At 43.4% G+C, this 24,158-nt stretch overlaps 1 protein-coding gene across 2 annotated transcripts in view; it reads right to left on the bottom strand.

Annotated features, from left to right (window-relative positions):
- The window catches only part of AFF4 (AF4/FMR2 family member 4), a 139,155-nt gene that overhangs the window by 72,464 nt on the left and 42,533 nt on the right, over positions 1-24,158 (bottom strand). The window lies entirely within an intron of this gene.

The following is a 24,158-nucleotide window of genomic DNA, read 5'->3' as shown; positions in this document are numbered from 1 at the left end:
AGAAGCGAACGTTTACGTGAGTAGTGCCCGCATATGTAAACGGTATTCAAACCACACATGTGAGGTATCGCCGCGATTGGTCGAGCGAGAGCAATAATTCTAGCCCTAGAGCTCCTCTAACTCAAAGCATGCAACCTGTAGAATTTTTTTAAACGTTGCCTATGGAGATTTTAAAAGGGTAAAAGTTTGTCGCCATTCCACGAGCGGATGCAATTTTGAGGCATGACATGTTGGGTATCAATTTACTCGGCGTAACATCTTTCACAATATAAAAATAAAAAAATTGTGCCAACTTTACTGTGCTCTAAATATATAATAGGTTCCGATGCGCTACTGCGAGTAAACAAAATATGACAAAATTGTGTACAAATTATACCTGAGGCAGCTATATCTAAAAGTGTTCACATAACACATAAAAAATAGAAACAAGATAAATAAATGATAAGCGCTCCAGATATGTGATAAATCACAACCAAGGTGTATAAATAAATATATAAATAAAACGTAAGTGAACCGAATTAGCCTCAAACAAGGAAAAAGATGAGTGACCAAACTCAAAATATGCAATATGTGTCCAAAAAATATATAAATATATATTAGGATACAGTGAGATCCTCTAAGTGTTGGGGATATCTAACTTTACTGCGCTCTTATTCCCCCCCCCAAAAAAAAGTGCGCTTGTAAGACCGCTGCGCAAATACGGTGTGACTGAAAGTATTGCCGGAAATTCAGGCCATGGCTTTGCGGCCTTCTGCAGGGCGCAAGGGCACCAATTTTAGTCGCAATTGCGACCGGGTGCCCGGATTTTGTCGAGCCCTGTCATAGAAAATGTTGGATAGAAAGGGGTTGCCTCATTGTTAGAAAAAGAATATAGGATGGGTACCATCATCCTGAATTATGAAATTGGAAAAAGGAGAGGAGATACATCAAGGGTCACTCCCACAAAGGGGCCTGATCGCCAGTAGTGATAGAACTAATGTTGATTCAGAAAGGAAAGTAAAGATTTTCTGACAAACCTGTTGGGTGTACTCATTTTAGCTAAACACTGTACGTGCGATAAATGTTCCAGTTCTGAAACCCACGTATGACCTGTTCCTATTTGACTATCCTTGTTATCCAGCAGCTCTGACCTTTTGTCTTTTTGACCATTACCTTGAATGCCACTTGTCAACACTGCAAGTGCAACTGAGGGCCACAACCCGGAAGCCATCCTCGGCAAAGTCAATCATTTTTATGGGATACTCTGGTAAACACCAGGTGGTACCTTAGATCAGTCTGGGTTCTTCGAGGTTGCCTTGACAAAATGTATAAAAACGACCTTAAATTGCCCAAAAATGGTGTACAAGCCAGCAGGTACATCAAACCTGCCTTTTTGTTACACAAAGCCATAGGTTTTCATAATGCAACATTACAACCTTGGGCACCATGTGGGCCAGCCACAAGCGCCCTAACAATTGCTGAGGCCATCAGTTGATAAGGAGAACATCTGTCACCTTGACAGCATCCTTGTGTGACCCTCGGTGCCAGCACTAGGGTCACATAAGTAGCATAGTGGAGAGAAAATGAGTGAGAACAAATGCTGGAATATTAGTCAGTACCAGTGTACAAAAGTGCAATTTATTTGCAAGAAATAAGTTGCTGCAATATGTAAAACTATTAGGGGTGCCTCGAAATTGTACATAATTTTAAAGGTTATATTGGCTGGAAAACGATTGAGAAACACTGCCTTAGACCCTGCACCCTCTTTAGGGCCTACATTCGCCTGGTGACACAAAGGGTCCACTAACTGAGACACAGATGCTCTAATTCAGCACAACCATCTACACAAATTTAGAAAAAAAAATATTTTATGGAAGCTATGACCAGATGTTGGGTACTGTTACATAATCACTGAAATATCTTTCAGCTTCAAATATGCATGCCAGAAAATCAAATCACTGGTTTCAATCTATCACATGTAACACATAATTACATGGGTGTATAACAACTTAAAAAATTCCTCAATTTCAGACTGACTATACTACATTTCCCCGAACAAATCTCCCCGTACAGATTCTATGTACAGTTTATTACTGCAATTCTTCAACTGTGAATGTAAACCTCCCAAGAACCCCATAACAAAATGTAAGTCTAGATGTAAAAAGAAAGATTGTTCACCAAAAGTGTTAAGAAAACCAAGAGTGCCACGTAGTAAAGTACTTTTATAATAAAACAGACATTTCACTGCACTGACTTCACTCTACTGGCATAAGCGGATCATGCAGTATGGAAATGTTATCCAGTTCTAAATGAAATGTCCAAAACTTGCTCTGTGGGTGGCCCTGCCATCCCCTTCTCATTCAACATCCTTCGACTGAAAATAAAAATCAAAGAAGCTGATTGGATACCACCGCTGTTTAGCTGACAGTTTCCCATCAGCAGCTGTCAAAAGATTTTACCACAGAGGGAGACTTGTCCATCTGTGCTGTAGAGCCTGGCTGGAGAAATGCATTAGGATATTTTTTTGGTCAGCCTGCAGGCTAAAAAGGCAAAAATCTAACCGTGTAAGGTTAACCTAAAAGAAGCTGATGGATTTGCCGTTGTACTACTGAGCAATCTATTTGGCTGCACTGTTGAAAAACATTTTCTATTGTGTTACTTCATGACTGGTCCAACACATTTAAAGCACAACTCTATTTAATCCCATTACGCAATGTACTACATTGTTAGATCCATTACATTCTCATTAAAATCATCTCCTGAAGGATTTCATATTCAGAATAGGTCTTCCATAAGTTTCTGTATGAAAGCACCCAAATTGAAATCTTCATGTTGTTACCTGCAAAGTGTCCAGATCAGTTAAAGGATGATCATGATTAGTCACTTGTGTATGGGTCAGATTTCCTAAGAACTCTGAACCTAGAAGGATCCAGCTTAAACTAATCATTCCTAAATGCAAGAAACCATTTTTAGTTCATATATTTTTAGCTTATATACAAAAAAGGTTAAAGAAAGTAATTCGAGTCCATCACAAATCTTTATAAAAGTTTATTGCTTTCTCCCTTGCTTAACTAGTTACCATTTATAGCAGGAGTCTCCAACCCCCGGCCCACTACCGGGCCGCAGCATGTTTACCGGCGGGCCACTAAGTCTGAGCCATCTAAGGTGCGGCAGGCGAGCAGAGAGATCACCGCCATCACTGCACTTACGCCCACATAGCCCCACTGCACTTCCGCCCCCACAGCCCCATCACTACACTGCTAGGGGTGAAGCAGGCAAGCAGAGAGATGACATCAGCTCCTACCGCCCGCCCCACATCACCACTGTTCTCTCTCACGCGGAACTCAATGTGCTTAGTGACAATTTGCATCTGGTGGCATGTGGCAAGCGACTATGGCAATCTGCATCTGGTGGCATGTGGCAAGCGACTATGGCAATCTGCATCTGGTGGCATGCGACTATGGCAATCTTCATCTGGTGGCATGTGGCAAGCGACTATGGCAATCTTCATCTGGTGGCATGCGACTATGGCAATCTTCATCTGGTGGCATGTGGCAAGCGACTATGGTAATCTGCATCTGGTGGCATGTGGCAAGCAACTATGGCAATCTGCATCTGGTGGCATGTGGCAAGCGACTATGGCAATCTGCATCTGGTGGCATGTGGCAAGCGACTATGGCAATCTGCATCTGGTGGCAGTCACGGTGGAAAGGGGCAAGCTGCATCTGGTGGCAGATTCTGCATTATGGCGAGTTGAACTATTTAATTTTATATTACAATATAATACAAATAATGCGCTTCAATCATCCTGACACCATATTAACCATGGTGTTGTGATGAATGAAGTCCTAACACCGGCCATTTACTGACAAATTGACCACGAAAAACCTCATCGTCACCCAGACCTCATGGCAAAGAACTCTGAGGAACTGAAAGAAAGAATTGTTGCTCTACATAAAGATGGCCTAGGCCAGGGATATGCAATTAGCGGACCTCCAGCTGTTGCAAAACTACAAGTCCCATCATGCTTCTGCCTCTGGGCGTTATGCTTGTGGCTGTCATCTGGGAGGTCCGCTAATTGCATATCCCCGGCCTAGGCTATAAGAAGATTGCCAAGACCCTGAAACTGAGCTGCAGCACGGTGGCCAAGACCATACAGTGGTTTAACAGGACAGGTCCCACTCAGAACAGGCCTTGCCATGGTCAACCAAAGAAGCTGAGTGCACCTGTTCAGCGTCATATCCAGGGGTTGTCTTTGGGAAATGGACGTATGAGTGCTGCCAGCATTGCTACAGAGGTTGAAGGGATGGGGGTCAGCCTGTCAGTGCTCAGACCATACGCTGCACACTGCATCAAATTGGTCTGCATGGCTGTCATCTCGGAAGGAAACCTCTTCTGAAGATCATGCACAGGAAAGCCCACAGTTTGCTGAAGACAAGCAGACTAAGAACATGGATTACTGGAACCATGTCCCTTCGTCTTATAAGACCAAGATAAACGTATTTGGTTCAGAATGTGTCAAACATGTGTGATAGCAACCAGGTGAGGAGTACAAAGACAAGTGTGTCTTGCCTACAGTCAAGCATGGTGGTCGGAGTGTCATGATTTGGGGCTGCATGAGTGCCGTCGGCACTGGGGAGCTACAGTTAATTTTTTTTCCAAATTTTTTTTGCAACTAGTAATCAAACAATAATTCTACAGCTAACAGTTCATTGAGGGAACCGTGAATGCAAACATGTACTGTGACACACTTAAGTACTGTGACACACTTAAGCTCTCCCTCCGGAGACTGGGCCACATGGCAGTGTTCCAACATAACGGCATAATCCCCAAACACACCTCCAACACGGCCACTGCCTTGCTAGAGAAGCCAAGGATAAAGGTGGTGGACTGGCCAAGCATGTCTCCAGACCTAAACTCTATTGAGCATCTGTGGGGCATCCTCAAAACGGAAGGTGGAGGAGTGCAAGGTTTCCAACATCCACCAGCTCTGTGATGTCGTCATGGAGGTGTGGAAAAAAACTCCAGTGACAACCTGTGAAGCTCTGGTGAACTCTATACCCAATTTAGACATTTTCACTTAGGGTTGTACTCACTTTTGTTGCCAGCGGTTTAGACATTAATGGCTGTGTGTTGTGTTATTTTGAGGGGACAGCAAAGTTACACTGTTATACAAGCTGTACACTCACTACTTTACATTGTAGCAAAGTGTCATTTCTTCAGTGTTGTCACATGAAAAGATATATTAAAATATTTACAAAAATGTGAGGGGTGTACTCACTATTGTGAGATACTTTAAAGCGGTAGTTCACCCTCCTTCACCTCATTATTCCATTACTTTCGGCATCGTAGCGCGAGCTACGGTATGCCGGTCTTAAATTTTTTATCCCCGTACTCACTGTGCTATTGCACATTGAAGATTCCGACTCCCGCGGGGAATGGGCGTGCCTATGGAGAGGGAGGATGATTGACGGCCGGCTCTGGCACGTCACGCTCCCCGAAGACAGCCGGAGTAGGTCTCGGCTATTCACAGCGCCTGCGCACAGGCTATGCGCGCAGGCGCCGTGAATAGCCAAGCCTATTTCGGCTATTTCCGGAGAAGCGTGACGTGCCAGGGCCGGCCGTCAATCACCTTCTCTCACCATAGGAACGCCCATTCCCCGGATTCTTCAATCATCGATGGCACAGTGAGTACGGGGATTAAAAATTTAGGACCGGCATACCGTAGCTCGCGCTACGATGCCGAAAGTAATGGTCTAATAAAAAAAAAACATTTTTTTTTTTTTTTTTAACAGGGTGAACCCCCGCTTTAAGTGAAAGCACTGCAAGAAGTGCTAAACGTTGCCTGGGATGCTCTTTGTGCTTTCATGGTTGTATTGAACCTGGGACATTTATGGTTTGTTTTTTTGTCTGCACTACTCGAAGAAGCATAAGCTTTGGTACAAAGTATATAAAACACATTGCCATAACTCTGGGCTGTATATTGCATCTGAACTCTTTGGAAGGCACTACTTAAGACAGATGTTATCACCATGAACCAGTTCAAACTTTTCCTTTTCATGGTTTAAAGGGCCTATACACATGTGCACTATTGATTTAAAAAAATAAAAAATATTGTACACGCACATATGACACAAGTAACAGTAGAAGAATTTTTAGGGGTACGTATGTAGACGTGTGAACATGCACAAATTATCCACTTGCGGACCGCCTGCCTGCAATGCGAACGGGTCCTGTGCAGGCAAAGTGACATACTGGTACATCGCTGCCCGGTTTCGGGTTTAGGGTGCATGCATTCCCGCCAACACCCACTGTGAGTGTACACAGCGGGAGTCTGTCAGCAGGTCCCAGCCAAAGATTTATGGTCAATTCAATGATTGTTCTCTCTGTACAGAGCACTGTTTTGGCAATCTCACCATTTCAAGAAACAAAGATCTTTAATAAAAATCAGCACATAATACACATGTTAAGCACACGTTTAAATCCTTAATCACTCCTAGATGTTAATCACTTCCCAGCCAGTGTCATTAGTACGGTGACAGTGTATATTATTATCACTGGTAATGTCAGTGGCAGTTCGTTCCTTCCCATTATAAGTGTCAAATTCCCCGTCCCATTGTAAGTCGTTGAACACAGATATTGTTTTAAAAAAAAAAAAAAATGTATGTGTATATCCATGTAGGCACTATAACTTTCAAGCAAAATCAATATACACTTATTGGGATACAGTAAAACCTTGGGATTGAAAGTATAATTAGTTCCAGACACATGCTTTTAATCCAAAACACTTGTATATCAGAGCAGAGCAAATTTCCCCATAATAATGGAAACTCACGATTCATTCATTCCATAACCATTTTATCATAGGTCCTTCAGTTTATAGCCCATATAAAAAGATTATAGCAATGTGATAGGTTGAGTAACCATAAAATATCCATCCACAAATGGAAGACTCCACAAGGGGATTAGAAGCTAAATCCAGCAGGAGCTACAGAGTATAAAAGAGAAGAGAGGCACCTCTAAGTGTAGCAATATGTTGCTAAATCTTGTACCTTCATTAAATGTAACCATATTGCTACACTTGGAGGTGCCTCTCTTCTCTTTAATACTCAGTTGTGACACGACACTCTTCTTATCAAGATGTTGCTTGTATATCAAGTCAAAATGTATTAAAAAATGTTGCTAGACTTTCAAAACGCTCTCAAACCAAGTTACTCTAAATCAAGGTTTTACTGTATTGTTTTACCAAAGACATGTAGCAGAATACATTTTGGCCAACATTTTTTACATCTTTGTTTATGTAATAAAAAAAGAAAAAAACAAACAAAGAAAACAGTGGTGATAAAATAACTCAAAGAGAAAGCTCTATTCGAGTGTGGGGGGGGGGGGGGGGGGGGGGAATATAATATATATATATATATATATATATATATATATATATATATATATATATATATATATATATCTAAAAAATTTATTTGCGTACAGCGTTGCATGACCATGCAATTACCAGTTAAAGTAGTACAGTACTGAAGAGCAAAACATTGCCTTGTCATGAAGGGGTAAAACCTTTTGTAGTGGAGCTGGTTATGCAGTGAATCCTGTGCTTTTAGGCAGGAATTTTTCTGCCAAAAATCTGATGTTCATACATCAGTACCATGTGCGAGTGCCCTTGTGGTCAAGCATGCTAGCTTGAGTATAAGGCCTCATGCACACAAGGCATTTTTACAGCTGCTTTTAGCAGCGTCAGACTTTTTTTGCAGCTTAAAAACACCTTTCCATGTTATTCTATGTATCCATGCATAAACAGGCTTTTAGAAGCTGCAAGTGACAGCTTCTAAAAGCCTGGGACGTCGTACACCGACGTCACCACGCTCAACAGAAGGAGGAAGGGCTCCTATAGTGCCTGCCGGCATCGATTTTACATGCTTTAAACGCTTTATGTTTGTCAGTACGTTTCTTCTTTGCTTTTATTATATACCCATGAACCGAGGACCTTTTACCTATGAGCAAGTGAGCTTACCATTGGATATCTGCCCATTGGAATCCCTGTTAATCCGGTGTCTCAGTCCGTGGATGGAGTTTATATCTATATGCTTATGAATCTGGTTGTTCCGGTAAGCGGCTTTCCATAAGGTGGTGGTTTCCTCACAGAAGTCATATTCACGGTGGTGCCGTTTTATCCTGTCTGTGGGTTCCGACGTGATCCACTCTACACATTTGGGATTTTACTTTTATACCCCTATTATTCAATCACTATTGGGGTTTAAAGACTTTACTCTTTGTAAATTGAGTACTGGCACTTGGTAGCTAGTTCTTCTCATTGGCGCAGTTTTTATTTGTATTATGTTATTTGTGTTCAATTCATCCAATTGCTGCTTCTGATCTTTATTGATGTTAATTTTATATTTGTTTAGCGCAGTTTTTTTTTCTTTTGTATTAAGTGACATAGGCGGTTTCCAGCTGGAAAAACAAAAAACAGGGCCAGCGCGTTCTTAGGACCGGCGTTACAGCTGTAAAAATGTCTGACACTGGTAAAAGCTGCTAAACACGACTTAACGTTGCCTTGTCAAGCAATTTTTTATTTTTTTGGTTCTCCATTAGAGCCCATTGATTTGAAAAAAAGTCACACCAGAAGTCGGATGATGATCCAACGTGCGCTGCAGCTTGTGCGCTGCGGAACTTGAAGGGAAAACCTCGCCAAATCCAGGGCATACCAGACTCTTTGGTCTGGAATGGTTTTAAAGGAAACTAGCCCCCCCCCATACCTGGCAACATGAAACCCCAAAGCACCTTATCCTCATGTTGAGAAGGACAAGTGCCTCTTCCCAACAAATTTTTTTTTTTTAGGTGAATGGGTAGGGGTACCATATACTCAATCACATAGGGTGGATTTCGATAAGCCCCCCGCCCCGCAGACCCCGACAACCAATCAGCCAGGGTTGTCGGAAAGAGGCCCTTGTTCTCAACAGAACCCCGCTGCCCCAAAGGGCTAGCTTATTCCCTTCCCTTGTTGGGAAGTGGCCCTTGTCCTCATCAACAGAACCCCGCTGCCCCAAAGGGCTTGCTTATTCCCCCCCTTTTCTGACTTCCGGTCTGCGTGTTTGGATAAGGGTCTGGTATGGATTTCGGGGGGAACCCTCCACCCCAATTTTTTTGGCATGGGGGTTCCCCTTAAAATCCATACTAGACCGAAGGGGGGGGACCCAACACCATATTTTTTTTTTTCATTTTGGAGAGGGTTCCCCTTTAAGATCCTCAGCGCACAAGCTGCACCATGCAACTTCTATTCAAATCAATGGGCTCTCATAATAAACCATTGATTTTGAATAAAGGCAGAGAAACGCTGCTAAAATATACGGTAGGTTTGCTAAACATGCATTAACGTCAATGCAAAAAGCTACTAAAAGCGCGTTTTTACAGCTGCTTTTTCCTGGCGTTGGCAGTTGGATCTTTATTTTGTTTTTTTAACGCCCTGTGTGCATGAGGCCTTACAGCGAACATTCTACTCATTTACACACTGAACAATGAGACAGTCAGATTTTCTACAAACTATCAATATATTTTTCTACCTCTTAGAAAAAGAAAAAAAAAAAAAAAAAACACACACATTATGCAATTAAGAAAACCCTTCACAAGGGAAGAGCTTCTTGTGAAAACATTGTACTTGACTGATCAAGATGACAAACACTATGTTTTGCTTAAAGGGTCACTAAAGGAAAAAGTTTTTTTAGCTGAAATGACTGTTTACAGGGCATAGAGACATAATAGTTAACTGATTCCTTTTAAAAATGATTAAAAATAGATAAAAAAACAATCATATAATGTGCCTGCAGTGTAGTTTCGTTTTTGCTGTTGTTTCCTGGTTCTCTGATGTACAGAGAGCCACTAGAGGGCAGTCAGCCAATAGAGAGCAGTGATACTTTGTCTAAAACTCCTCAGCACCAATCCAGTTTCGTTTTACACACAGCTCCTTGATTAGTGACCACCGTGAGAAATCTCCCAGTACTGTGGTTATCAGGAAACAGGCAACCAGGATGTGTCCAGAACAGAGAGGAATTACAGCAACATCAAAGCAAAAACGAACAATGAGGACATGAAACCAGGACTGCAGTAAGGTAAAGGAAGCTATTTAGCTAAAAAAAAAAATTCCTTTAGTGACCCTTTAAGCAGTGACCCATGATGACACTTTAAAACCAGTGGCTGCACAAAGTAGAACGTTACCAAGTAGAACAGACTTTAAAAATCTATATATTGAAAAATGTACATGTTTTTAAAAGCGCCAAAAAAAATAAAAAAAAAAGCCATCCTTTTGAACCGTGACTGTGTAAACTGGCTTGTATACTGACTTGGAATAAGTCCAACTAGCCTTAAAATATTGCAACAGGGGTAATAGTTATAAACCACACTTTGTTCACCACAGTTAAGTAACTTCCTGCTTTTACGGAAACAGGATGTTAATCAAACAGTACTATCAATTTACTTGCTTAACAGCTTTAACTTTACTAAACTGAAACACACAGAGACGCAAGGGTATGTTTTTTTTTTTGATAGAAAAAAACAAACAAATTATTTTCTATGGGAAAGGTCAATGGCATTTCTATCGTAAAGAAGTTTTTAAAATATACATGCAAATCACCAAATTAGGTCTTTAAGGCTTAATGTACACTTGACATTTTTACAACACTTAACGATATAACTTGACAAAGTAATTCATGTTTAAAACGTCAGTTTTGCTGCGTTTAGTGGCGTTTTAGTTCAGAAGTGTTTTGATTTTGATTTTTAAATGGCCAAAAACGAAATACGCCTGTAAACGAAACGCGGATTATCTAATTTAACCGCATTTAGAAGCATTTGGTGCTTGAAATGCCCCTAAACTTAGTGTTTTTTTCTTTTCAAAAAAAGCCTCTAAACTCAACTGCCTGGAAATGAACCTGTGTACTGATAACAGAGGAGAGTTCAGGAGAAATTGAAGAAAATGCCCAACTCCTCCTAAACGTCCCTTTACCAGCAGCAGTGTACATAAGGCTTAGGGGTTAGCAACTCCTCCATACAAGATTGACATTTAGGCCTCATGCACACTGGCTGTTATAAAAAGCTTTTATTTTATTATTTAATTTTAAGCAAAAATTTACTCCTATAAGACCCCTTTTCACACCAAATGCATTTTCAGTTTTTTAGGAGCTAAAGGGCTTAAAAAAATGGTACCAATAAAGCTCCTGAAAAATGCCTCCACTGCAGCTCCAGTGTGAAAGCCCAAGTGCTTTCACACTGTAGGTGAAAAGCGCAGCTAAATTTACTGCAAAGCGCCGTTAAAAACGGCAGTGTAAAAGGGCTCTAAATACTCAAGACTCAAAAATGCCAAATAGTCACATTCAGTGTTTTTTGCCATTTTAAGCCTTTCATGTTAGTGTGTTTTTACAGCTGAAAATTTCCTCTCAAAACCCACTAGTTTTTTTTTTTTTTTTTTTTTTATAAAAAACTGCTTTGATATACAAAGAACAGCCAAGTGGAAAACGATGCACTCCCAGCACTAAACTTACTAAGAGACAATAGGCAAATCCCCCAAGGAATGGTGAAACTCGCATTCCAAAGATATACAGATAAACCAAAACTCCTGCAATCTGAGAATTTGACGTGTCCGCTCTTCTCCCTCTGCGCTTTCAGCATTGATCAGACAGATTCTCATTGGTCAGCACTTTTTGGTTTACATTTCACCTGCTCATCCTGCCTGTAATATACGCAATTTTTAGTGCTAAAATGCCTGAAAAACTCCTTAGTGTGAAAGGGGCCTGAGCGACATGAGAATAATGCCGCTAAACTGGTCATCATTGCATTTTAGATTTGCCTATACTTGAATGAATGCTAAATATCCATTTATTCTATTGTACTTTGTGTATTTTTTTTAAATTGTATTCTTAAATTGTACAAATGTAAGGACAAGTATAGTAAAGATTGGCAAACCGTTTAGACTACAGCTATGATGGAAGCCTACACCAAAAAGACACAGGTATTGAAGTGTATGTATAGTATTTGTAGGCATCAAAGCGGTGGCACTTCTGTGGTACAGTTAGCACAGCCAGCATTTCAAACTTCACAATAAATTAAAGTGGTTGTAAACCTCTGACATGAAACATAAATAAAGCATATCCCTCTATAGCATGGGTCTTCAAACTACGGCCCTCCAGTTGTTCAGGAACTACAATTCCCATCATGCCTAGTCATGCCTGTGAATGTCAGATTTTTACAATGCCTCATGGGATGTGCAGTTCCGCAACAGCTGGAGGGCCGTAGTTTGAGGATCCCTGCTCTATAGTGTGTCTGTCTGCTGCCTCATTCCTCCGCCATCTGCATGGGTCACTGACAATTTTTCGCGACACCAAGAGGTAAAAAGGTGACAGGGGAGGGATTTCCAGCACACAGCCTGTGATTGAAGGTCTCAGCTGTGTTACTGTGAGCTGTGTGAATGGGGGTGTCCCTGCCTTCCAATTAGCTCTCAGTTCTCCCCAATGAGCTCTGCAAAGTGTAACTTGAACTCCCAGCTTTCTAAAAATTCAGACAAGCTGTACAAATTCTGGACGTTGAACGACTGTAGATAAGACTACAGATAAACAGGTACAACTAATGTAACAGGGTTTGTTTCATCTCTGTGTATCCTTTGCTTCCTCTATTTAAAGCCTCCTAAATCAATCAGTTATAAAGCTGTAGGTACATGAATCCAAAATAAAATAAAAGTAAAATTTCAAGACACTGCTTAAAGTGGTTGTAAAGGTTTCTACATTAATGCATTCTCTGCATTTAAAAGTAAAATCCTTTTATGGGCAATCCTGCCGCAGCCCCCCCCCCCCCCCCCCCCCCCCCCCCCCTAAATGCTCACTTGTTTTTTTAGAGGATTCCCGATCCTCCTCTTCTCTGTTTCCTTGCTGGCACTCCTGGTTCCTCCCCTTCACTCAGTGTCCCCATAGAAAGCCGATTCCTATGGCGGCACTCATGCAGGCTCGCTCTCGAGTTGTGCCAAGACACTCGTTGAAAAACATTTACCGCATTTTTTGCACCATAAGGCACACTTTTTTCTCCCCCCAAAAAAATGGGGGGAAATGCCTGTGCAGCTGATGGAGCAAAGACCAGCCCCCACCCCCTGCAATATTGTGTTTAGTATGCCCATTAAATATTGCCCCAGCTTGCGACAAAATCCTGCCTTTCCATGAGAGAATGTATCAAAAGGAGAAAAATATCTGTCGAAATCTAGCACACCAAGAAAAAAAAAATTCACTTTTAAATGCATGTCTCTTTAAAAAAACAAAACAAAACAAAAAAAAAAACACACAAGTTTTCTTACTTTCTGAAACAAAATAAGAGCATGAAAATCTATTTTTATTTACTTGCAATGGTCAAAGTTCTTGCAGTTGGCTGGCAAATCCTAGCATAACAGGAAGTAATGATCAAATGCTCATTCAGTTTAACTGTTGGAGGTTTTAAAGTTCTCCATTTCACAAGTTTTTTCTCTCTGAAGTTTAGCTAAAAATTATTTTTAGCCTTAGAGCATTACTGACCGAACTTACTAGTAGTAAAAAATGTCCCTTGTGGTACCAGCTCCATGATTTCATGAAAATGCTAACTTTAGGGATGCCTTGCCTCAGCTTCCAATGATGCACAGGGTAATAGCTTCAGCTCGGCTGAATTCAATAGAAAAAGGTCCTGATGGAGACAGGGCCCCTACATACTTCAATGCTGGCAACTTAAAATCACTAAAGCCGGGTACACACTAGTTTTTTGTGCTACCCTGTGGGTTGCATGAAAAAAAAACTGACAGCCTTGGTCGGGAGCAATTGTAGTAACCATGTGAGGTTAGTCCATCGATCGTCCTCGCTGAGCTGTTGTGTTCTGACAGGGGGATAGCTCACCCACCAGAACACTCCGATAAGTGCTCTCTGCCTGTGGCTGAGAGTGCTGATCAGGAGTCGGCCGGCCGCAGTTTTTCCAGCATACACGTCCGACAGAAGCCAGCCAAACAGACCGACATACACACAAGCAGATTGTCGGCCTGTATTTTTTGTACAGGCAAATGTCTCCTGACATTCTGCCTGTGTGTACGGGGCTTTAACCTTTAGTTCAACTTCAACTTTGAAGCGCAGATAATGCTAAACAATGGACATATTTGCTCACTTTTTTTTTCTGTTAAATACCATTGAAAGTGTTTTGCTACTTTTATTTGATAAGATTGTTAAGAAAAGATATCTGTTGATACTGTTGGAAATTTACAACTAACCTGACCTTAAAGCAGAGTTCCAACTACATTACCCAATTTAAAAAACAAAAAAAACACAACATTTCTATTTCATACTCTTTTCTTTGGACTAATTCCTCCCCAGATGTCCTGTTTAAATCGCTGAAATAAACTTCTATAACTCAGGGTAGGCCGTTGTCATTTTTCTTGTGGGCATGTGAAGCCTACAAGCATTTAGTTCCTGGATACTCTTTCCCTTGTTCTCGCATATGCGCAGTAATGCGCCGTAGCTGTAAAGTATACAGGTTGCCATAACGGGCGGCGGAAGTGCTCGCCCTGTTATGGCAACCTAGCCCTCTGCGCTTCCCACTGACTCCTGGGAAATGACGACACACATCTTCCCAGGAGCAGTAGCGAGCGGAGGCTAAGACGGAAGTGACGACAGGAACCGAGGTAATGAAGGAGGCAGATTTTGAGGGACCACATAGCATACAGCTATTTTCAGTAAAATATAATATATATATATATATATATATATATATATATATATATATATATATATATATATATATATATATATATATATATATATATATATATATATATATATATATATATATAATATTTATATACACAAATGTTTTTTATTATTATTATTTCAAGCACATTTTATTTTTTTGGGTGGAACTCCACTTTAATTTAAACACCTAAAAATGCAAGAAAAAATTAACATTAACACAGCCGTTCATTGAGCTTCTAAAAATGCTGATCTGGACCAGCATTAATCAGACCGTTCATAAGTTAAGTTAGAGCAGTCAAACTGCATACTTTTTAAAACCAACGGACTTAAAAAATACATCAGCATGACAGCAAAGGGAAAAAAAGACTCAAAAAGAGGGGTCAGCCATGCAGGCCTCACTAGGAGTTTCCTTTTAGAGGTGGTTGGGACAGAAGACATCAGTGTCCAATTTCCACAAATTCTGAACTTTCGTTCTATTCTTAAAATGCTCCCCTGAAAGGTAACCATCAAAAAGAAAAAATAGGATTTTTTGTACTCACCGTAAAATCCTTTTCTCTGAAGTCCATGGACGGACACAGCTCCTTAAATCTTGACAAGTGGGTTATGTTCCCTGTTTACAGGAGAGGACTAGGCAGAAACATGTTAAATAGTTAAATACATGTTACATTAACAGAGTTGAACAGCCCCGCCCAGGGGGCGGTCCCTCCAGACATAACCCTCCTCACTGCAGCTTGCAGCCTCAGTTCGTAACAAGCAGTACAAACCTAAAAAGGAGGGGTGGGAGCTGTGTCCGTCCATGGACTTCAGAGAAAAGGATTTTACGGTGAGTACAAAAAATCCTATTTTCTCTTATCGTCCATGGACGGACACAGCTCCTTAAATCTTGACAAGTGGGACGTCCCCAAGCAGTGTCAAAAAACGAGGGGTGGGAAATATATCAGTAAAAACAATTTTAACTTCACCCCAAAACAAGCAGAGCTCCTCAACGGAGGAGGTGCAACTTTAAACAGCCGCCGGCAAAAACTAGCGGCTGAAAAAAACATCATAAGATGCACTCACAGCAACCATGTAAATTCTGGAAAAAGCGTGAACGGACGAGCAAATCGCCGCCTCGCACACCTGTGAGACCGACGCATGATGTCGGGAAAAAAAAAAAAAAAAAAAAAAAAACCCAGGAAGCACCAATTGCCCTGGTCGAAAGTGCCGTGACCGGAAAGGGGGGCCCGCCCTTAGGAGCATAGGCCTGTATGACGGCCTGCCCGATCCACCGAGAAATGGTGGTCGACGAGACCGCCAGGCCCTTTTGTGGACCAGACACCTGACACAAAAGAGAGTCAGAAGCTCCGAAATGGAGCCGTAGTAGGCTGGTATACCCGCAAAGCGCGTACCACGCCTAAAGTATGAAAGGCCGAAACCTCCTTCGGAAGAAGGGAAGGTCGCGGGCGCACCATCACCTAATCCTTATGGGGGATCAAGCATGGCGGCTTGCAAGACAAGACCGCCAACTCAGAAACCCCTCTAACAGAGGTAAAGGCCACTAAAGGGGCCACCTTCTGAGATAGTGTCAAGAGAAAATCTCTGATGTTTCCAAAAGGAAGGTTCCTGAAGAACCGAGAGCACCAGAGTCAAAACTCATGGGGGAAGAGATGGGCCAAGAGGGGAAAGTATATGACAAACCCCTTGCGCACAAAAAAAGGGGACCCACCAGGGAACGGGCCGCAAAAAGGCCACTAAAAGAACACAGCCAAGGCTGAAATCTGCCCCCAAACGGTGCTTTAAGCAATTTTTAGATCCAATCCAAGCTTTAAAAACAGCAGGACCCTGGACATTGAAAGTACGCCCGTGGACGTCACTCCATCCCTTCGCACCAAGAGAGGTGCGACGGTAGATCCTCCGGAAGAAGACTACGGTGCCCTGTTGAGATGACCGAGTCAGACAGACCCTGGTCACCTAAAGTCTGGCTTCCAATAACCATGTTAAGCAAGTCAGTGACTGTACAACAGGAGGAAGTATGGGACCTTGAGACAGGAACCTCCTGCCCTGGCAATCGCCAGGGTGCCTCCGCTACCAGGCGCCCGATATCAGCGTACCAAGGACGCCGAGATTAATCTGGAGCGATTAGAATCATCGGGATCTCCTCAGCATCCACTCTGTGGAGCGGCCGAGGAAGCAATTACCATGGAGGAATGGCAAAAAATCACCGATACAGACAACACAGGGCCACCAGCGCGACTGACGCGTCTGTACAAGATCACTAGACCTGGCCACTAACTGACACCCTTGCGGCGGAGACAAGCTGCCAGGAGATCCATGCCATGTGAGGCTCACCTCCTGCAAGGGAGCCGAAACACCCCAAGCACAAAGACCAGTCGCCCTGGTCCAGCATCTGGCGACTCCAGTAGTCTGCCTGCCGGCATACCTGATGGTAGACTGAAGCCACGGCCGTGGCGTTGTCCGGCTGAAACCAGATTGGTCGACCACAAGGAGAAGCATAGCCTGATCGCCTAAAATAGTAGGACAATGAACAGTAGACAGCACCTGGTATTCCCAGGCGGTCTTCCACCAGGCACTAGCCAGGCCCGACCCTGGGTAGCTACCGAGACCAGACACATTCAAGGAGGTGTGGTCATAGGTCCACGCAAGTCCAGCGACTCAGGGCCGACTGGACCCCCCCAGTTTTGTGAACCTCCAGGTTCACAACCCGTGAGCTGGCATTCGTCGTAAACACCGACCACTGGAAGGAAGGAACAACTTCCCGGACCGAAGAGTCGGGAATCTCTGTCACCAACTCAGAGAGACTCTGACTAGGTGGCGCACAGGAATCTAATGATTTCAGAGACAAGAGATTTTTACCACCTGGACAGTAGTTCCACTGGAAAACCAGGGTGTGGAACTGGGCATACAGTACCACCTTGAAGGAGGCTACCCACAGACCCTGAACCAGCAGGCGCCCGGAGAGAAGACCGATTGCGTGATGCCAATACCTTCTCCGCAGACTGAAGAGTCTGCAATTTCTCCAGGGGAAGAAGGACCTTTGCCACTGAGGAGTCTGGATCAACACTAGATACTCCAACGCTGAGTCGGAACCTAGCATGCCCATAATTTGAACCCTGGGTCGCACACATGTAGGGCAGGCTTGCTGCCACTGAGCTACACTTTCTGGCCTAAACGTTTAACATCCACCCGAATCTTCGGAGGGTCTGAATGGGAATAACCCATCCACTAGGTCGGAGACAGAAGCTGCTCTCAGAAGAAAGTCGTCAAAGTAGCCAATGAGGCAAAGCCTCGCTGTCCCAACAAAATTCAAATAAGTGCGAGCTCCTAGCTGAAAACCCATGGTGCTGACGCCAGATCAAAAGGGAGGGCCACAGGCTGACAGAGACCCTTCTCTCATCACGAAGCACAGAAAAAAAACACTGTGACATGTGCAAAACGGGACATGCATGTATGCGTCCCTGATGTCCGAGGACGTCAGGACATCCCCCGGATGAAGCGCAGCTACCACCGAACAAATGGATTCCATGCGGAACTACCCGACGTTCACAAAGGTATTTAGGGCCTGAGGCCCATAGAAAACCCCAAAACTCTCGTCCTGCAGGAAAGGTAAAATTACCTTGCAGCTTAGCAAATCCCACACTGCCCAAGGCAGACCGACGTGCCGGGAGGGGAAGACACAAGGACAGAACTTTGTTCTGTGGATAGGAGGAAACCCTATCTAGTACTCCGAAGAGACCACCTCGCAGACCCACTAGTCGGAGAGCAGGGAGGTTTCACTGAATTGTGAACCTGCAAGCCGCCCCTCCCACCTAGAGACAGGGAGGGAAGGCTATATACATTGGCAGGATTTGGGTGCCGGCGTGATCGGCTTATGCACCCAGGGACAGATTAGTCCCCCAGCTGGGCCTTTGACGGCCTGGGAGGGTTGCCCCTAAATAATACACACACATAGTGTGTATGTATATTATGTAGGTGTATGCACACATGTCTTTGGAGGAAACCGGAGTACCCGGAGGAAACCCACACAGACACAGGGAGCGACAATGCAAGCTCCAGGCAGATTGGCGTCAGTGTGCAGATTGGCGTCAGTGTGCAGATTCGAACCAATGACTCTTTTGCTGCCAAGTAATGGAGTTAAGCACTACACCACCGTGTGCATAAAACCATTCTGAAACAGACGCCCTGGATAACAAGGGCGCAGCATTCAATGAAGCATCACAGACCTATATGAGGCCCTGGACCAGCTGGTCCGCTAGGCTAATAACCTCAGGAGAGAGTCGGTGCTCCTCCACTGTCTGGTGCAAAATGCTCACTCTGTGAGTTGTATACAGCACTAGGGGTCAGGACTACTCCAAGATGGCCGCCGAGCGTTCAGAACGCGGCCACAGGAAAAAGGCCAGCACAATGTAAGCTGCGCCATAGCGTGGCTACGACAAAATGGGCGCCAATGGGAGTCTTCAATGTAATTGAAAAATCTCCCAAAAAATAGCGCCAGCGACCACTGAGACCCCAGTGTAGTGGCCACAATAGGCCGCAGCATGGTAAACATGGAACGGGTCAGTACTTCGGATCTTCTATCAGTCAGATCCATACAAGTAGGGGTTCCCGCCCGGCGGTGAGGGACTACAAAAGCCCTCAGTGGCTTTTCTCATTCCGCATCTCAGAAATTATCAAAGAAGGGCACAGAAGGAAAAAACCTACACAGCGGTCTGATTTGTGTGATCCAAAAAAGACCGAGCCCTCAGCGGAAACCCAGCTGCACTATGCAGCTTAGGAGAGTCCCTTGCAGCAGTAAAAAGCGCACCCATAAATGCCTTATTCTGCCTTTTTTTTTTTTTTTTAACTAGGTACCTAGTCCATGGCTCCATAACAGAGCATTCCCCAGGGGATAACGGGGGAAGGGGGCACTCTTTTACCGCCCGCCCGCAGTCCACCCCCACCCTGGCACAACTGTGTCCAGGACTAACAATAAAAACTCTGTGGGAATCACAGGTGCTAACACCTGCTGCCACCACCAGCATGTGGGGAAGGACCCAGATACTGACTCCAATATTTACATATAGTGTGTATTATAATATGCACACCTGTCCATACAAATAGACAAAAGCTCCTAGAGCCCTATTCAGGGCCTCTCACCCACTTGCTGCGCTGACCAGGGGTAACCAGGGGACTCCCTCAGGAGGAGACTGCACAGCGCTGCCTGTGAGGAAAAGAACCGTGAGGTAACTTTTGCAGGGACCTGTGTTTAAACAGGAAAAGCCTCATAGGGCTGTTTTATTTAAGGATAAGACACAGATACAGCATAAAAAGCAAAACCATTACAGGTGTCACCAATCAGTCAGCGTCTGCTGAAGTATAATCATAAACATCTGTGCTCATCACAGGGCTTTTTACCTCACAGGAAAGCCCAATACAAAAAAGAAAAAACACAGGCCAGATAACACAGTCCCCTCAGGAAGGCCCCCTCCCCCCTGACAGCGGCAATGTTAGCAATGCAGCAAGGGAAAGGAGCAGGGAAGTAAGGGGAAGGGACCCCCGAACCCCAGGAATGCCCAGCTGTACCAACCCACCGAAGCAGGAGGGACTGTACTTACCCGTCCGAGCGAGGACTCGCTGACGCATTCCTGACAGACCTACAACCGCAATGGAGGTAGCTGTCGGCCCGGTCCACTGTGATTGAGGCAACACCACAGCTCAGTCATATGTGGACCTCGGAGCAAAGCTCACCGGCCACCTCAGGAAACATGAGGTATGGCGTGGCAGACCAAGCCTCTTTGCAAAGGTGTGCCCACGCTTGCTGGTCGGACTGAGTAGACTACAAGGATCTATAATATCCAGCCTGTCTCTCAGCCAACAGTTGAAAGAAGATTTTTCAAGAAAAAGTAAAGTAAAATAAAATAAAATAAAATTTCTCCTCAGGGCGCTGGGCCCAAAGGGAGCCATACGTCCTTCTCCTTTGCTAGGCAGAACGAAACTGAGGCTGCAAGCTGCAGTGAGGAGGGTTATGTCTGGAGGGACCGCCCCCTGGGCGGGGCTGTTCAACTCTGTTAATGTAACATGTATTTAACTATTTAACATGTTTCTGCCTAGTCCTCTCCTGTAAACAGGGAACATAACCCACTTGTCAAGATTTAAGGAGCTGTGTCCGTCCATGGACGATAAGAGAAAAATCCTTTAGCTGAAAAAGTTAAGGTCACCAGTCCTCAGTGGGTTAACAAGTAAGAACATTTATGTCAATCAAGCTTATGGGATTACTTTGCTTATGCAAACTGCCTACTGGGCAAAAGCATAAGGAAAATAATAGAGTAGACAGCACTTGGCTTACTTGCACACAAAAGAATTAAATATATGAGTAGATATAAAGTCAGGTACTCACTAATGCATGCTCTGCTGAACCTGTGTAATAATATGAACCCGTTACCCATTTGACAAAAAAAATTAAAGTAGCAAGGTGCTACTTTTATCAGCCAGAAATCACCATTCTTGATGTCCTCTCAAGTGGTTGTAAAGGCTAAAAGGTTTGCTTACCTTAACGCAGTCTCTGTATTAAGGTAAAAAAAAAAAAAAAAATGCAGTACCCCCATCATCACCCTCCCCCTAAATGACAACAGTCAAACCTAGCGATGCTGCTCTCCTTGAGCAGGGAAACTCCAAAATCACTAGAAACAGAAAAAAAAGGCCACAAACGCCTAGTGCATTACCTTAGAAATCGCCAAAAGCATACTCACAAACATGAAAGGATAAAAACGCATGTCATATACAACTCCAGTGACAAGGATCACACATCTCTGCGATTGGAATGCCAACGCATTTTGGGTGGAAGGCAAGCTCCTTTCCTTGTCACTGGAGTTGTATATGACGTGTTTTATCCCCTCATGGGGTAATGCACTAGGCGTTTTGTTTCTAAATACTTACCTGAACCTGGTCTCAGTCCAGCCCCCCTTTTGCCATTGATGGTCTGCTGTACATTGAGACTTTATGGCAGAACACCAAGCGCTGGAAGTGATTGTGTGTTTTGGTGCTTTTGAAGTTATATAAGAGCCCTCACAAGGGCAAAGCAAGGAGGACGTGGCACCTGCAGGGACAAAGTGGATGAGGGAAACTTAGCTCCATTCCTGTCATCTGCAAGGGGCCAGGACTGTACACTGCACTGCGTATGCCCGACAGTTACTGTACAGATAAAAAAAATTCTAGCAGGTGAAAAAAGCCTTATAAAGTCTCTTCTACCAAAAAGTTCCTACTGGCAATATATATTTTACGTTTACTACTGATTTATGCTCCCAAGTGACCAAAATCACTATTTCTGTGCAAATTCAGGAGATCTGTCAAATATTCTACTAAATGGTTGAACGAATCTCCTATCCCCAAAACAAATCTATAGAAAAAAAAAAAAAAAAAAAAAAAAAAAAGGAGGACAGGGGTACAATTGCCCACAGTTTTGGCTATTAAATAAAATCTCAGCAATGTGCAATCATGGGAGATTTTAGGTAGCGTTACTATGTAATCAATCTCTTATGTCAGGGGTGCCCAACCTTTTGAAGAGCGGGGGCCACTTAAGCGAGTTGGTACCTGGTTGTGGGCCACAATGAGCGGAGCGGGTGGGTGGTATGTCCACTATACTTTTTAGCTGATTGTATTGGAGGTAGGACACAAGTCGGTTTATGTCTGCCACTACTTCGAGGTGAATGGAGGGTCAAATTGTTCGGACTGATGCACTGCGGTTTGCCCACACAACGGGCGCAACGCAGTGTACCTTTGGCTTTCCTGCACTTTGCAATAGACTTCTAATATATTCTGCAGGTGTAGTGCACTTTCAGTGCAGGTGACCTGCTCTCCACCTGCGAATCAGTTTTAAAGCAGCCCAGTAACCACAGGACCCACCTGCCCCCCCATGTTGAGGGCATGTGGCCTGGTCGGGTCCACTCCCCTTTCCTGATCTGCCGAGCCGTGTGCTCGGATGAGGGTCTGGTGAATAAAATAGGCGTGAGGGTTCCCCTTAAAATCTCAGACCGAAAATCACTGACCCACGCCAGTTTTTTTATTTTTTGCATTTTGGCGCGTGTCCTCAGCGCACAAGACACCACAAGTTGGATCATCATGGCCCGACTTTTATTCAAAATCAATGGGCTCTCATAGGGAACCACCGATTTTGAATAGAGGCAGAGAAATGCTGCTAAAAGCTAACGTGGCTACATTTTTTATTTTATTTTTTCATGCCCCTATGTAAAAGAGGCCTATGAATTGTTGGTGTAGCACTAACCTTACTTAGAAATGCTGGAAGTAAAAGGCAGTCTAAAGTCACAGAATACACTTTCATTTTATAACATCAGCATTGTAAAATAAAAATAAAAGTTATTTTTGGCAATTTAATTAAAACTTACAAGAATAACTTGTTAGTGCCAACTTTCAGCTGGCCATGTCTTTCAACTCCTCAGCTTATTTCCCCCTTTTTATTGCTTCTGAAGGTAGAAGTTTTTTTTATCTTCATGCATTCTATGTATGAAGGCAGAAACCTTCTGGGTACAGCTCCCCCCAGCGAGCCAAAGAGGAGAGAGCTGTGTGTGTGAATGGACGATGTCCAATCACAGGAGCGTGGCTTGGGAACGAGCCTGCTTGAGTGTCTCCATAGCAAGAGGCTTGCTATTGGGGGCACTCGGCCAGGGAGGGGGGCTTTGGAGCCAGGATCACTGGAAGGGGACCCCCCCCCCCCCCCCCAAAAAAAAAAAAAACGGATTAGGGCTGCTCTGTGCAAAAACATTACACAGAGTAGGCCAGTATGACATGTTTGTTAAATCTATCCACACACATATATACACACACATACACACATACATACATACATACATACATACATACATATATATATATATATATATACACACACACACACACACACACACAAACATATATACACACACTTTAGAAATCACTTGAATTTCTAAGGACTGCACATCCTACATGACCTTGCTGCTTGCAAGCAGCGATTCCTGTACTGACTCCTGAAACTCCTCCTCTCAGCACCTGTATTTCAGAAGGCAGAATCTGTGAAATGTGTGACACAACAATGCCTATTCCCTGGGCATAGTAAATATGTGTAAATGGGTGGGATTCTTCAAAAAAGCAAAGTTTTCAAACTAAGATCATTCAGATTAAAAGCAGAAGGCTAAAAATAATTGACCTTCAAATGTGGAAATATAGGACTGCAACTAACGATTATTTTCATAATCAATTAGTTGGCCGATTGTTTCGATTAATAACCTTAGAAAAAAAAAAAAAAAAAAGTCCTTGCCCTTTCCAAATAATCGCTACTGTAAGGGGTTCATTTTTTTGACAGTGGAAGTAATATTTAAAGTAGCGATTTGCTCTTTTTGTACTATAAAGGGCTTTTTTTTTTTTTAACCCCATTAGGTTACTGGCCGATTAATCAATGAAAAT

The sequence above is a fragment of the Rana temporaria genome, chromosome 3 (genome assembly GCF_905171775.1).
Source record: "Rana temporaria chromosome 3, aRanTem1.1, whole genome shotgun sequence".
NCBI lineage: Eukaryota > Metazoa > Chordata > Amphibia > Anura > Ranidae > Rana > Rana temporaria.
Note: the sequence above shows the minus strand (reverse complement) of the source record. Positions and strands in the feature narration are given on the sequence as shown.